A 14,224-nucleotide genomic window follows, 5' to 3' on the forward strand; every position below is an offset into this window, starting at 1 on the left:
TTTACCATCACAGCTAAAGAAAAGGAGCAGGAAACCCAACTGAAACCCAGCCAGGTAGARTCAGCCCCACCTAACCCTGGGCAATTCCCATTTGCTCACTAATTAGCAGAGCAAACGAGATGGAATAATCAAGGTGTTGCAGATGCTTGCAGCTTCCAAGCCCCTGTCCCCCATCCCTTGGCACGATGCTCCCTCCTCCTGAGCCACTGAAACTCCTTTTGAGGAGCGTTTTAAATTTATTTTTAGAATTTTGATTTATTTAAGAATTAAGCAAATTCCTCCTTTCCCAGKGCAAGTGGCAGCATCTCTTCAATCTGAGTGCCTGCAGAGCTTGAGCTGCTTCCAGGGGAAAAGTGCTGTGGGTTGTGTCCCTGCTGSCAGGGACAAATTAGGATTRTGCTGTTTCAGTCTGAGCTGCTSTCCTTTGCATYGCTACTTCCCAAATTAARRAAAAAAAAAAAAAGTTTTCTCAYTAAAAAGTCTGYTCAGTTCTGAAGGAAAGGGCTGAGAAAACAACATTATTTCCCCAGTACCATCCCATGATTTATGTGCAGGAAATCTTTTTTTTTTGCCTACTCAGTGTAGGGTAATGAAAATTACTCTCCSCACTTGTTTAATGTTGAAACACCGTGCATTTTCACATTTTTATGAAATTCTACTTGTTAGCACATGAGAGGAGCATTATGGATGATCCCTGACAGCTCCAGGGGTCTCCGTGGAGTTGTGCAAGGCTGGCAGTGTCACACTCTGGGGTTTGTCATGAAGAGATCTTTTAATGGGTGTGCAGAAGAAAATGAAAAGTATGTTTATGGTGAGTGTGTTTCATTCGTTTGTTTGTTCAAGGGAAAGCTTCCAGATGGCAAAGGAAGACAATTTGAGATTTTCTTTTTTTTTTATTTTTTTTATCAGTAAGAAAGTAAAGTTTTATTGTCTAAACTTTTAGCTGTTTGGATTTTACTATCCTATCCTCCTGAAACCAGATCCAAACACCCAGAGATATTTTGGAGCCTTTTAATCCTTCTCAGTTTTCCCTTTTTTTCCCCTTTTTCTGCACATGGCTATTTTTTTGCAATCAGTGCCGTCTCCTCCACCCTTTGCCTCATGTGGTGGTTTCTGTTCCTGACCACAAGCCCTTCCTGCAGGAGCATTCCTGGCCCTGTGCCTGCCCGAGCTTTGGGGTTCCTGGGGCTCAGGATTCCTCCAGGGCTGCTCTTCTGCTCAGGACACATTTTCAGCTGTTCCCTCTCCCTGGGGAGAGAGCAGCCTCTCCTTCTTCAGTCAATAATAGCTTTTTTTTTTTTTTAATCTGTCAGGCAATTATTGCTTCCTTGTGAGGAATTTGCATTTTTGCGCAGATTCTGAATCCCGATAATTCTGAACTCCTTCTGCRCCAAAAATACAAACTTTGCTCTGATACCTCACTAGGAGGATRTAACTCTTCTGTGGGGCTCAACTTTGATAAAATATGATTTTTTTTTTATGTCCACCGTGCAGCTGGGGGTTGTCTCAGGTGAAAGGAAATGAATTTGGGTTCCTGGAGGACAATGCTTGGCCCGTGGGCACTCAGGGTTAGAATTGCACTCGGGATTTATGGACTCCTCCTTTTCTGAGTARCAATGAGCCTTTTCCAAGCATCTGTGCATCCACACAATGTCATTTTGGTGATCATCGTTTGGGTAAAAAGACAGAAAAAACTTGGATTATCTTTTAATATATGTATTTATACAGTCAGGAGGAAAGTGTCAGGGTTTGTACAACACAGAAGTGTTCATAAGCAATAAAAGTTCGGCATTAATGGCATCTTTCCCAAATCTAGGTGATTTCCTTCTGGAATTAGCAACACTAATTAATACTGTAAATTAACTATGTCATCACCTTGTGTGTTGGAGATTTTTGTGATCATGAGGAACTCCTTTCACTAAGGGTGATTTCCTTACACTGAGGACATTCCCGGCCATGAGGTTGATTTTACCCCACCACAGTGACAAAAACAGTGAAATAGGGTTGGAGAGGAGACACAGAACTGAGCAGTCACAGATATGGATGGAGTCTGGATCAACCAAATCCCTGCTCTTTGTCCCCTGAAATTCATATCTTCATATCTTCATATATTCCCTACAAGCAGTGTCTTTTTAGACTGAGTTATTTTCTAATAACAGAGGGAAAATTGCTGYGTGAAGAATTACTCTCATTGTTCCAAGTCAAAATTATTAAGTAATACTTTCCGTATTTCACTATTTAATATTCTCTGTATATTACTGAATTTATTATTATTATTTTACAAGTGGTAAGGTTGTGCTCCTTAAGCTGCTTTTCACAATCCAAGTGGGTGAGGACAGGCTTTACTCAGCTAAAATAACCAACTTTGCTACTCCTTCAGAAGCAAAACAAATTGGAGTTTACTCCCCAGATAAACTTTATAATCCTAATTAATAGGAGGTGAGGGAGAAGGTAAAAAACTGGTGAACAAATGAGATATTTTCCCCCTGTATCTGTTAAGGACCAGCAGTTAAAAAGAGAAAAATAGGAAAATTAGGAACAGGAAAGTATTTAAGATATTGCTGGAGAGAACAAGAAATTATATATAATATAGAATTCCTTAGTGCATTCTTATTTAAAATATATAAATATATGTATATAGGCATCTTGAGGGAGAATCTGTTTCAGTTGTGCCTGCAGTTCACTTCAGGCTGTTCACAGGCTGCTCAATCTTCCCTGAATACAAAAGTGATCTCCATGACCTCTAAGCCATCTTACTCTGAATAAACCAGGAAAGTTTCATTGCTATCTCACAGGTTTATAATCAGAGGCAGCTTTGCTACAAAAACCTTCAAATAAGACTTCAAAAGCTGCCTTGACATTAAAAGCAACATGTAAGCCACTAAAAACTTATGATAATGATTCATGAAAATCTTTTTTTCTCTTATATTTTATAGACTCAATTGAGCCCTTTTATTGAATTACTAAAAGGATGAGGAGTGATTTTTAAGCACTCCTCTTTGCTTGTCTCCTCAATGTCTGACACTTCAGCCCAGCTGGTGTTGGTGTTCTTGGAGGGACAAGGAATGAACAAGGAGAGGGAACTAAATCAAATGTGTGGCTGGACTGAGGGTGGCATCCCAAATAGAGACAAAAATCATCCAGAAAGTGATTTTCTGGAACACCACGTCACTCAGGGTGTGCAGTGGGGAACATGGCAGAACTGTGGACACTGAATATGGATGTGCACCATTTTGGATTAATAATTCAATTAAATTCCAATTAACTCCTCTCTATAAAAATCTGTCCTTTCACAGAAATGAAAGCACTTTCACACACAACATGAACTGTTTCTGCTCACCCTTCTGCTGTGAGGTTAATTCAGACTTCTATCTATCTATCTATCTATCTATCTATCTATCTATCTATCTATCTATCTATCTATCTATCCATCCATCCATCCATCCATCCATCCATCCATCTATGTATCATATATAAATTATTTGTATATCTATATCTATCTATCATCTATTATCTATTACCTATCAATTCTTTATCAAATATCAATTATTTATGTATCATCTATAAATTATTAATCTATCTATCCTCTATTATCTATCTAATCTATCATCTATCAATTATTTATGAATCATCTATCAACTATCAATTATCTATCTATCAATTATCAATTATCTATCTATCAACTATCAATTATCTATCTATCTATCTATCTATCTATCTATCTATCTATCTATCTATCTATCTATCTATCTATCTGTTATCTATCTATGTATCCATCTATCAGGGCCTTTCTCTTCTTTAGGGTGCAGGAGCTCCAAACTTGCTCCATAAATGTCTTCAATTCCTACAAAATCCCAGCCAGAATTCGGGTAAAAGGAAAATACTGCAGTGACAAYTGCTGGAGCCCCAACCACAAAGACCTTGAGTTTTTGCAAACTCAGTTCACAATCTCCTCTTGTCCAAAAGTGATGGTTTTAGGGGATGGGAAGAGGAGAAGAGGGCTTTTTTTCCCCCCTCAAAATTTGTATGTAGACTCTTTTTTTCCTCAAAATAAGTCAATGAAAGAGGATTTGCCTCATTGCAACACTTCTGTGACATCCAGCACTGTTTTATAAATCCAAAGAAAGCMAATCCCACTGCTCCAGCCATGGAAATAATTCTGGTTTCATTGCCCCTTTCCAGCACTTTCTGATCCCAGGCTGCTCAAGCATGGCTGGAATATCCCTCTGGCTCTGAAGTGTTTGGTTTTGTACACTGAAACAATTTGTGAAAAGTAACCATGCAGAAGGGTCCACATGGGGTGTTTGGAGCTGTAAAGGTCAAGTTTGCAGTCCCAGGGGATTACAATAATTGCCCAGGAAATCAGGAAAGGGCGGAGCTGGCTCTGGGCTCTGCAGGCTGGGTGTCTGTCCCTGTCCCTGTCCCTGTCCCTGTCCCTGGGGTGATTTGCGGTGTTTTCCCTTTTTTCTGCCAGCTCACCTGGCTGTAGCAAAACAGAAATCAATTCTCAGTTGATCTGTGGCAATTCTGACACCTTTACATCCCCTGACAGAGACGTGCCTGTCTGTTTTTATAAYTCCTCATGTAACTCATTGCATCACTCTCTAAATTCACTATTTTATTTTGCAATAAATTCCTAATTTCTTCTTCAATCACGTTTGGGAAGCTTCCAGCACTGCTGCTTTAGCCCATCAATGGTGTAATACTGATGATTTTAATTGGAMTATTGGGATAAACCACTTAGAAATACCTCAGGACATTGCTGGTGGTGTCACAGGTTTTGTCCCAGCCAGAGTAAAATTGAGCCAAGAGTTTTCCTTTAACAAATCATCTCAGCCAAAKGAGTGGTGATTTTGTTGTAGATTGAGAAAAAGGAGCTTTGTTAACACCCTGTCACTGCAAATGCTGAAATCTTTTGTATTCTGTAAGAAAAGGCTGGGGATGAGCCTGATAATGAGATTTTCAGCAGTGCCCATCTTCAGTGTGGGAGGTGARTGAATTCAGAGTTCAGAGAGTTTGCTGGAAATCCCATCAGGGGCTGTAATTCATCCCTTCCCTCCCAGTGCTGCTCCAGGGGGAATGTCTGCTCAGCCTGGCCAGCAAAACCCTCTGCAGGGCAGATCTGCCCCAGACACCTCTACTGGCTGAGAATTTATACAACCAGAAAGCAAAATAAACCAGAATTTGTGAGCAGAGCCCGTTTGCTGCAGTCACCCCAARGCAAGTTAAGGTGAAATAACCCAGGCAGCCCAAGAAAAGCCCTGGACAGAGTCAGCCACACCATTTCATGGATCCTCTTTGTGCTGGATGCTGTGGAAGATGATCCCAAAAAACTGTGACCCACTCTGGGTCTCCTGAAGGAGAATTATGGCAAGAAATGCTCTCAGAGCTACCAAGGAACCCAAAACCAGCCAGGAATGTTCAGGTTTCAGGAGCACAGAGACAAGACAAAAATATTCTTTRGAGTGGGAACTAAATATTTGAGACACTCAACTTTCCTTGCAGAGAGGGGAAGGGAGAGAATGAAAGCTCAGCCTCAAAAAGGAGAGGGATCTGCACAGAATTTGTCACAACTGATCAAAATTAATGAACTCCCTCAAAGCAACGCTGCACAGGACAGAAAAGACAGAATGGATATCTTGGGTAGAATTCTAAATTAAACATGATCTGTTGGCTGCTGATTCCTATTGCTCACAAAACCTCTGAAGTGTACAAGAGGTTGGAAGAGTTTTCCACTCCCTGCCTTATTTTTTTTTACTAAATTTGTTGAATTCTTCAGTGGTATCAGGGATTTTCCTGCCACTTTTTCTTATGGCAAAGCTTTGATTGTCACCAATGGAGAGAGCAAATTAACTTGCTGAAATATCCACATACACGGAAAACGTTGTAATTTCTCAAAATAAATATGAGAGGTTATAAAATGAAATAGAACAAATAAAATAAAGAAATAAATATTAAATAAGTAAAAATATAAAATAAGTATATAAATATATAAAATAAATATACAAATATAAAATAAATAAAATTAAATAAACAAGAGGTAATAAATACGAGAAGTTAACACAAGTTGTAACCCTGAAGCTCACAGGAGTCACTAATGCTGCCAGAAGGAGGCAAAATTATCGACTGATTGACACTAAAATAATTTTTAAAAAGAAGCAATTTAATACCCAACATGMGCCGTTACACACACACTGATATTTTTAAAGCAGATTAATTTAGAGACTCTGAAATAATTTTGGGGAGAATGAAGGTTTTTGTTTTCTTACATTTGTGTTTCAGTATTTGATTTGCCCGGGTTGGCATCTGAAAGGGTTGGCAGTGGTGCCACCTCAGTCGTTTGAAATCCTGGGAATTCTGYGTGTGTTCCACACATCCCTGGGAGCAGGGACTGTCCCTGCAGTGCTCCAGTGAGACATAGCCACGAGAAACCAGCACTGCCAGTGCCACCAGGGGGATGTTTCGGCTCCAGAAATTGCCCCTAACCTGCACTGTTCAAGACCTTTCCAAAGCGAAGATTTTCTCTTTCTCTGAACTGCAAATCTTCTGGTTTTCCTGCTCATGCTGCAGGATTTGCCAACTACAGTCTCATGAAAACACCAATATTTTYTATCCTGTTCCCACTTCTAATTGCCTTCATTTTTCTCTAGTCTGAGTCCAAAAATAAGGCTCTGCTAGTGCTTTAACTCCATTTCCCATGTTTGGAGTTGAGGTGGTCTGCACTGCATGACAGAGGTTTGTACTCTGTGTTTGCAAACGGTCTCCTGCTTTTTATCACTTCAGGTATTTGCTTTTCAACCTGGGGGCGTGTGAATCCTTATCTTTATTTACAATAAATAGCCTGAGCTRTACTCAGCCAACTCTCACTTTTGCCAATTAATTCATATTTAATTGGACCTGTCAGGCTCTGGTTGTTATGAATTTAGTGGGACTCCTCCATTCAGCTGCACCTCCCCTGCCCTGGGTGTCCAAATGCTTCACCTCCACTTGGCCTTTTTGGGGCTTTTGGAATCAAAACTTGCTGGCCACCATCATCACCCAGAAGGAGCTCAGAGTATCCATGAGTTTTTTTCTTTGTACAGAATATAGAACATTTCTTTTGTACAGAATATTGCTGTGCTGGGGGTGGTTGGCAGTGGAGCCTGGGCACTGAGCGGGCACTGATGGGTGCTGTCAGAATGGTTCAGGCTGCGTTTGTGGAGCTCACAACTGCATTCCCTGGCAAATTATTGGTGATAGTTTGGCAGGGGATGGGATGGATGCAACCCCTGCCTTGAGGAACAATCCTGGAAAGCCTTGCAGAGGCTCTTGTCACAGCTGTGGAGAGCAGTTCTTCCCCCCTCGGCTTTATCTATCTATCTATCTATATGCAACCCCTGCCTTGAGGAACAATCCTGGAAAGCCTTGCAGAGGCTCTTGTCACAGCTGTGGAGAGCAGTTCTTCCCCCCCAGGCTTTGCCTTCGGTGCTTTGCAGCATCCAGGAGACTCCAACCCTTCCTTGAGGTGCTGATCTCTGAATTTCACACAGCTCTGAGCTGTTTCAGACCTCAGCACAGGTGTTTACTCAGGTTCAGCTGAGGTGCTGCTTCATCCTGGTTCCTTCAGGAGTGAAAACCCAAAATTCACCCCCCACACTCTGATTTCTCTTTGAAGAATCAGCCAGTGTTGGGTGTTCTTTGAACCATCTTTAAAGAGCTGAAGAACAACTGTGTTTAGCAAATGGGTCACTTATCAATTAATCATCCAACAGCACAGAGCAGCCAACAGCAGCTCCATTTCCAAACTGTCCCTCAGCTCAGAGCTTTGGGGTTGGGGGACCAGTCCAGCTCCAGGTACAGACACAGTGAGCAGCAGCAAAGCTGGCCCAGTGCTCAGTGAGTGTGAAAACATCCCCCCCTCAGGGTTTGCAGGATGGATTTCTGATCTGTGAGACCACGTTGGCACCATTCCCTCTTCCTCCACAACTCCCAGACCCAAATCTTTAGCTCAAAAGATGTTTCTGCCAGCTGGGATAGAAATGCAGTTTTATTTGTCCTTCTTGGTGGTTTTTGTTTCCTGATATTCCATCCATTTATGCCAWCTGTAAAGTATCTAAATCATCAGCATGGTAAGGAACTGGAACACAATTTCTGAGCTCACAAGAAAGAGAAATAATGGCATTTTCTGGGCTATTTGGACGCAAGTGTTTTGGATCTGTAAGGACTGATCTTGTTGGAAAATGTAACTGGAACTGTAGGAAGCTTTTCCCATTTATTCCATGGAAAGCAAAGTATGGAAGAGCATTTCCCCAGCCCTGGTGATGTTGGGAAGATAAGGGTGGTGAGATAACAGTTTTATCTGTAACTGAGGAATCAAAGCCTCACRGTGAAGTTTGTGACTTGGACTAAAACTCCACAGAAACTTTGGAAGACTGAAAAACCCAAAAATCTTCTCCAAGCAGATACCAAGGATTTTTTACMTCATGGATGTRGATATTAATTTCCCCTGAATTATTYCTCTGTAAATGCTTTGCAGAGTTTGGTTATCCTGTAGTGTTTCAGGGCTGTGCTGGGCTGCACCCAAACTGCATTTCCATCTCAGGCTGGCAGGGTGGGGAAGGCCAATCTTGAAGCTCATTAGGACTCTCAGGTAGGTCAGGACTTTGTGCATCTCTGTGGTTTTGGCTCAGGATGCAAAAATTCCTCACGTTGAAGGCAAGAGTTGATCAGGTTTGGCTTCCCCATTAAACCGGGAGATTCTGTGGTTTTGGGGTTTTTTTTAATTAGAAGAACACATTCAGTTTACATGGGTGAGGTTTAGAATCCAGTTTTTMTAAACTTCCAGGTAGAAAAGGTATTTTTAACAGAAGTGGGGTATTCTCTCAACTTAAACAACACCTGAGAACGACCACGATTTCCTAATGCCGTTCAAGGTCACTTTTCTTTTCCTGCGCTGTTTTTACAGCTGCTTTACCCAAAATGTTCCTCTCTCCTTTTTGAGCCTCAGATACCACAGCATTTGACTGGCAATCGATATCTGCCCAACTTCAGCTGCAGAAAAACCCTCCCTTAATGCTCCAAAGCCCGTAGGACAACGTACATGATGTTATTGTGGATTTCCATTCAGGGGGCGGAAGGAACCCCGCATTGCTGGGATAGTTTTTAATGAGAAAGTTAAGGATTAAAGTTGGCAGATTAATGGGATTAAGAGTTTGGCAGCCTTTCAGGTCCTCTGTTTTATATTATTTAACCTTTGTCTCGAAGCTGGAGTTCTGTGCTCCCCTCGGTGAGTGTCGAATGTTGTTTTTGAAACGGCGCGGTTTGGTTTCCCAGCCCTACAACAAATGTTTTTCCATAAAATAACTCAGTTGTTTTGGTTTTTTTTTTTACTTTTCTTCTCCTGAATTTAGAGCACACTTCTAAATCAGGCAAAAAGCATAATCCTTTAGAGATTTTCTTTTGCTACGCAGCAGCCAGCTCTGGTTTGTTTTGTTTTGTTTTTTTCTTTTTTTTTTGCTAAAGTTGTATTACAGCTTTCAGCTGCTTTCCAGCTGCCAGGAATGCTGTGCTCAGTGGCTTTGGCTCCTCCAGCTCCCGTCCCGTTGTTGGGTTTTGTGATGCCACCTCATTTTCCAGCTACAGAACTTTGAAGTGTTGGGAACTCTGCCACGAAAATCCAGTGAGCGAAGGGAAGGGCAGAGACTGAGCTTTCCCAGGCTGAGCCCCATTTTYGTGTTTAAATGGCACTTCTGGAGGTCACTCATCTACACAATATTCMAAATCATTTCTCAGGGCTCCATGAGATTGGCAGTGCAGCTCAAGCCTTGAATTCAGCACTGAGAAGTGAGTTAGGAAATTCACTTTACACTGATTTTTTTAAGCTCTCAAAGTGTTTTCTCCCATCCTAAACCCTCACGCAGGCGTAGGGTCATTTGTAGGTTTTATTCAGGTCTTATTCTTCCTGTTCCCAAAGAGGACATTCAGGCTCGATCCTGGGAAGCTCATTCATGGATATTTTGTTAAACTTGAGCTGCAGAAGGAAGGACTGGCTGCTATTCCACAGCAGCATTGCAGGAATTCACTGAATGGGAATATTGAGGGGTTTCCCTGGACATCCAACAGCCAGACCTGTGATCAGTGATCAACACCACAGCGTTCCTGCAGTCAGAGCTGCCAGGAKTTTTGTATTTTTGAAAGCATTTAGAAATTCCAGGCTGTGACACCGAGCAATTTAAATGTCCTGCAATTATTCCTTAATTGGCAGTTGTCCCAGTGATGGGCCTTTGCAGGGTGCAAGGTATTTTTTTTCTTCTCTCTAAATGCACTAAACTAAATATCTTGTTGGAATTAACGTTTTCCAGGATTTTTTTTTTAATTTTATTTGAAATTGCTATTAATGTGTATAAAAGTATGTGTAAGAGACAAGTGAGAAAAATTATTGCACATTCCTTTGGTGCTTAGAGAAGGAGCAAAACCTGTCCTCTTTTCTGTGACTGAGTTTGACAGGGTGCAAACAGCCAAAATGGGTTGAAATGTCTAATTATCAATAGTTTTTGTTAATTAACTAAGTATTTGATGTCTTTGCCCACAAAAAGTGGGCACAGGAAGAGGGATTTTGAACAATTCTTCCCTCCAAAATCTGCTCCCTGGTGGGACACACAGGACTGGAATTCTGCTTTCCTCAGCCCCTCACTGAGGAAAAAGCTGAGATTTTCCTCCTTTTCAACCCCTCTGCATTAAACCCACCCCATTAATTTAAGATTAGGATMATTTCCAGCTGGTTCTGAGAGGATTCATGGGTTATGGGCTCTGGAGATGCACGTGGCAACATTCTCCTTCAGTAGCACTAATAATTAAAAAGGCATCATTAATCATTAAAAAAAAAAAAAAGGCATCATTTTAAAAGCCTCTTCTTTTCCACAGCAATCCTTGCAAGGAGCACTCTCAGCAGCAAAGCTTTGTCTGTTCTTTGGGACAAAACTGGCCCAGCACAGCATTTCTGCCATCCAATTCCCAATTCTTGGAGCAGAAACTCAGCTCCCACTACCTGTGTGGGTGGCAGCTGTCCCTGTTCCTTTCAGGGCAGGGACAAGGGGCTCTGGAACAGGAATTTTCAGCTCTGGTGTGTACTCTGGGGGAAGGAGGTGCTGTAAAGAAATGCAGATCTTGGGGTTTCCATGGGGTGGAGGGTCCATAAAAACTGCAGGAACTCCAGGGTTCCATGGGGGCTGAAGTGTGGCCGTGACCCTGGGTCCTGCCAGGACCTGTCTCATCCAAGAATAGCATCAAAACCTCCATTTTGGACAGGATTCATTAAAAACCCCCACAGAAAACTGAGGTTTGCTGCAGCACCTCCTTTGGGGTGGCTGTCACCCTTTGTATGGACACTGTGACCCCAAGGACAATGACRCCACAGACAAATTTGGGGTCAAATTCCCCCCTGAAGGGGCTGCTYAGGCACTGAGCACACCTGCCCACTGTGTGAGTGAATATCACACCACAGAGTAACAAAAATCCATTGGATTCCCCTGTTCACCTTTCCCCTCCTCACTTGGAARAAGCACCAGCCAAATTTCCAAAACATTTCCCAACTCTTGATTTTTCCCACCAGGCAAAAATTGCTTCCCACTCTAATAACACACAAATTAATCCATTCCAGCCCAAAAGTGGATATTAYGTGGCAGAGAGGCAAAATCGTGGGATGCTGAGCCGTGGAAGTTTTCCTTTGAAAAGCAATAATAAAGGAATAGCATATTGTGATTTTTCTCCCYGAGGAAAACTCAGAAAACTTAACTCTGGTGCATTTAAAGAAAACTTTTACTGTTGTGTTCAAATGTGATTAAAATTTAATATATCATCTGGCACATCTTTCAAACCCTTGATCTCAGTGATCTTGGGAGATTTTCATGGGCTGAAAATGCTGCCAAGCTCCAGCTGTAAAGTTTCCATCCTATTCTGAAATGTGCCCYTCTTCTCCAAAGCCACAGAGCTGTTTTCTGAACCTGAATATTATYTATATTTGTATTCAAGGCCTGTCACTCATTCCTGTTCAGAAAAAGGATTATTTTCAAGATATTTTAAAGAAAATGCAGTGATAAGTTTAAATCACTGATTAATGATAGAAATTTATAACAGAAAAAAGTCAACCTAACTGTGAGAGGGGAGAACTGGTGTTACACAGCTGAAAAATGGGAAATGTTTACAGATTTGTCCTATGGTCCAAAAAAAGGCCCAAAGGGAAAAAACAGTATGAATGTGAAGTGCCAGACCTCAGAAAGGAATCAGTGCAGTCCATACCCCATTTTTCTCTACAGATTGTCTGGTTTGAAGTGCACACTGGCCTAGGAAGACAAATCTGGTAAAATGAAAATCTGTTCTCTTGGCGCTATTTGGTAAACTCGATGGCATCCATGTTTCTCTCCTAAAAAAAGGCAATTATCCAGAGGATTTTCATGTGTTGGYTTGGCACTGCAATATTCAAGGTCTGTTACTCATTCCTCTTCAGAAAAGGGATGATTTTCAATATATTTTTAAGAAAAAGCAGCAATAAATTTAAATCAGAAAGAATTAACCAGACTGTGAAAGGGCAGAACTGGTGTTGCACAGCTCAAAAATAGGAAGTGTTTACAGATTTGTCCTAAAAAAGGGCCCAAGGGGAAAAACCAGCATGAATGTGAAGTGCCAGACCTCAGAAAAGAATCAGTGCTGTCCATACCCCATTTTTCTCTACAGATTGTCTGGTTTGAAATGCACACTGGCCTAGAATTGAGGCCAGGAAGACAAATTTGGCAAAATGAAAATCTGTTCTCTTGGCACTATTTGGTAAACTCRATGGCATCCATGTTTCTCCCCTAAAAAAAAGGCAATTATCCAGAGGRTTTTCATGTGTTGGCTTGGCACTGCAATATTCAAGGTCTGTTACTCATTCCTCTTCAGAAAAAAGATGATTTTCAATAAATAAGTTTAAATCAGAMAGAATTAACCAGACTGTGAAAGGGCAGAACTGGTGTTACACAGCTCAAAAATGGGAAATGTTTACAGATTTGTCCTAAAAAAGGGCCCAAGGGGGAAAACCAGCATGAATGTGAATTTGTTATCCAAATTCTGAATTTGTGATCCGAGCCACTCCTCCCCACACTGCGTTTCTGAGAGGAGNCCAAGGGGGAAAACCAGCATGAATGTGAATTTGTTATCCAAATTCTGAATTTGTGATCCGAGCCACTCCTCCCCACACTGCGTTTCTGAGAGGAGAAAACCTGGGCTCTGTGCTCAGCACTGATAATTAGCAGGGAAGTGCTGCTTAATGAACCTCCCTGTCCATTCCCAGGGAATCTCTGGGAAATCAGAGCTGTTCTCTGGGGGCTGAAGGAATTCAGCCCATTTTAGGAGGTCCTCAGCACCGTTTGGAAGAGCACAAGAGGGACGATTCTGTGTTATTTTTTATAAAAGGTGTGATCTCACAGTGCCAGGCGCTTCCCACAAACCAGGAATTGCCTCTCTCTGATGCAAAATTTAAAACTGCTGCGAAACTCGTGGAGTTTTCTGAACTCTGTACAAAATCCCGTCCTCTGAAGGCTGCGTGGGAAGGTGGCAAACCCCAGGTCAGATAAAGGCAGGGAAGGCAGAGCATTCCTGATTTTCCCTGGCGGATCCCAGGGCTTTTCCCGGGTGTTGAACCCCCAGCCCCTGCAGGGCTCTCCCCTCATCCCATCCCGGATTTCAGCTCCAAGAGGAGCAGGAGCTCTCCCTGACCCCAGCGCTGCCAAACATCCCCAAATCACTCCCACCTCGCTCGGGCTGGGTGGTTCCTGTGGCTTTTAAAGCCACCAAAACTTCCTGGCAGAGCAGGACAAAGTGTCACAGCACCCATCATCCTAACCAGAGCCAAAGCACAAGTTCTTGTCCCAGACTGAATTAATTCTTAAAATTCATTTCTCTGCCTGTTTTTCTTCGGATCTCTCCAAAATTCTGCTGCTGAATGGTTTCACACATTCAGTCAGAGGTCCCAGCAAGGTCAGGTCGAGTTCCTCCACCTCCATTTTCACTCCACCCAAACCAAACTCATCCTGAAGGAAATTAAAAATATCCTATTTACACAGTGGCTGAAGGACACAACTCCATGAGTTGCCTGAAGGACACAACTCCATGATAAAGCCTCAGGCTTTATCTCTGTTTTTTTCTGGGCAGCTTTCGGTCACAGGATGATAATTTTAGCAAGATGTGCTCGGAAACACGGCGAGGAAAC

The 14,224-nt window shown here is 42.1% G+C and overlaps 2 protein-coding genes across 2 annotated transcripts in view; one reads left to right on the forward strand and one right to left on the reverse strand.

Moving 5' to 3' along the window:
- SYN2 (synapsin II) overlaps positions 1-14,224 on the forward strand; it is a gene marked incomplete at its 5' end in the record, with an annotated part of 103,799 nt that overhangs the window by 14,236 nt on the left and 75,339 nt on the right. The gene's annotated exons all lie outside the window — the stretch shown is intronic.
- TIMP4 (TIMP metallopeptidase inhibitor 4) overlaps positions 1-14,224 on the reverse strand; it is a 28,672-nt gene that overhangs the window by 10,558 nt on the left and 3,890 nt on the right.

The sequence above is a fragment of the Malurus melanocephalus genome, unplaced genomic scaffold, assembly GCF_030028575.1.
Source record: "Malurus melanocephalus ecotype Western Australia unplaced genomic scaffold, MMel_1.1 scaffold_542, whole genome shotgun sequence".
Lineage (NCBI taxonomy): Eukaryota > Metazoa > Chordata > Aves > Passeriformes > Maluridae > Malurus > Malurus melanocephalus.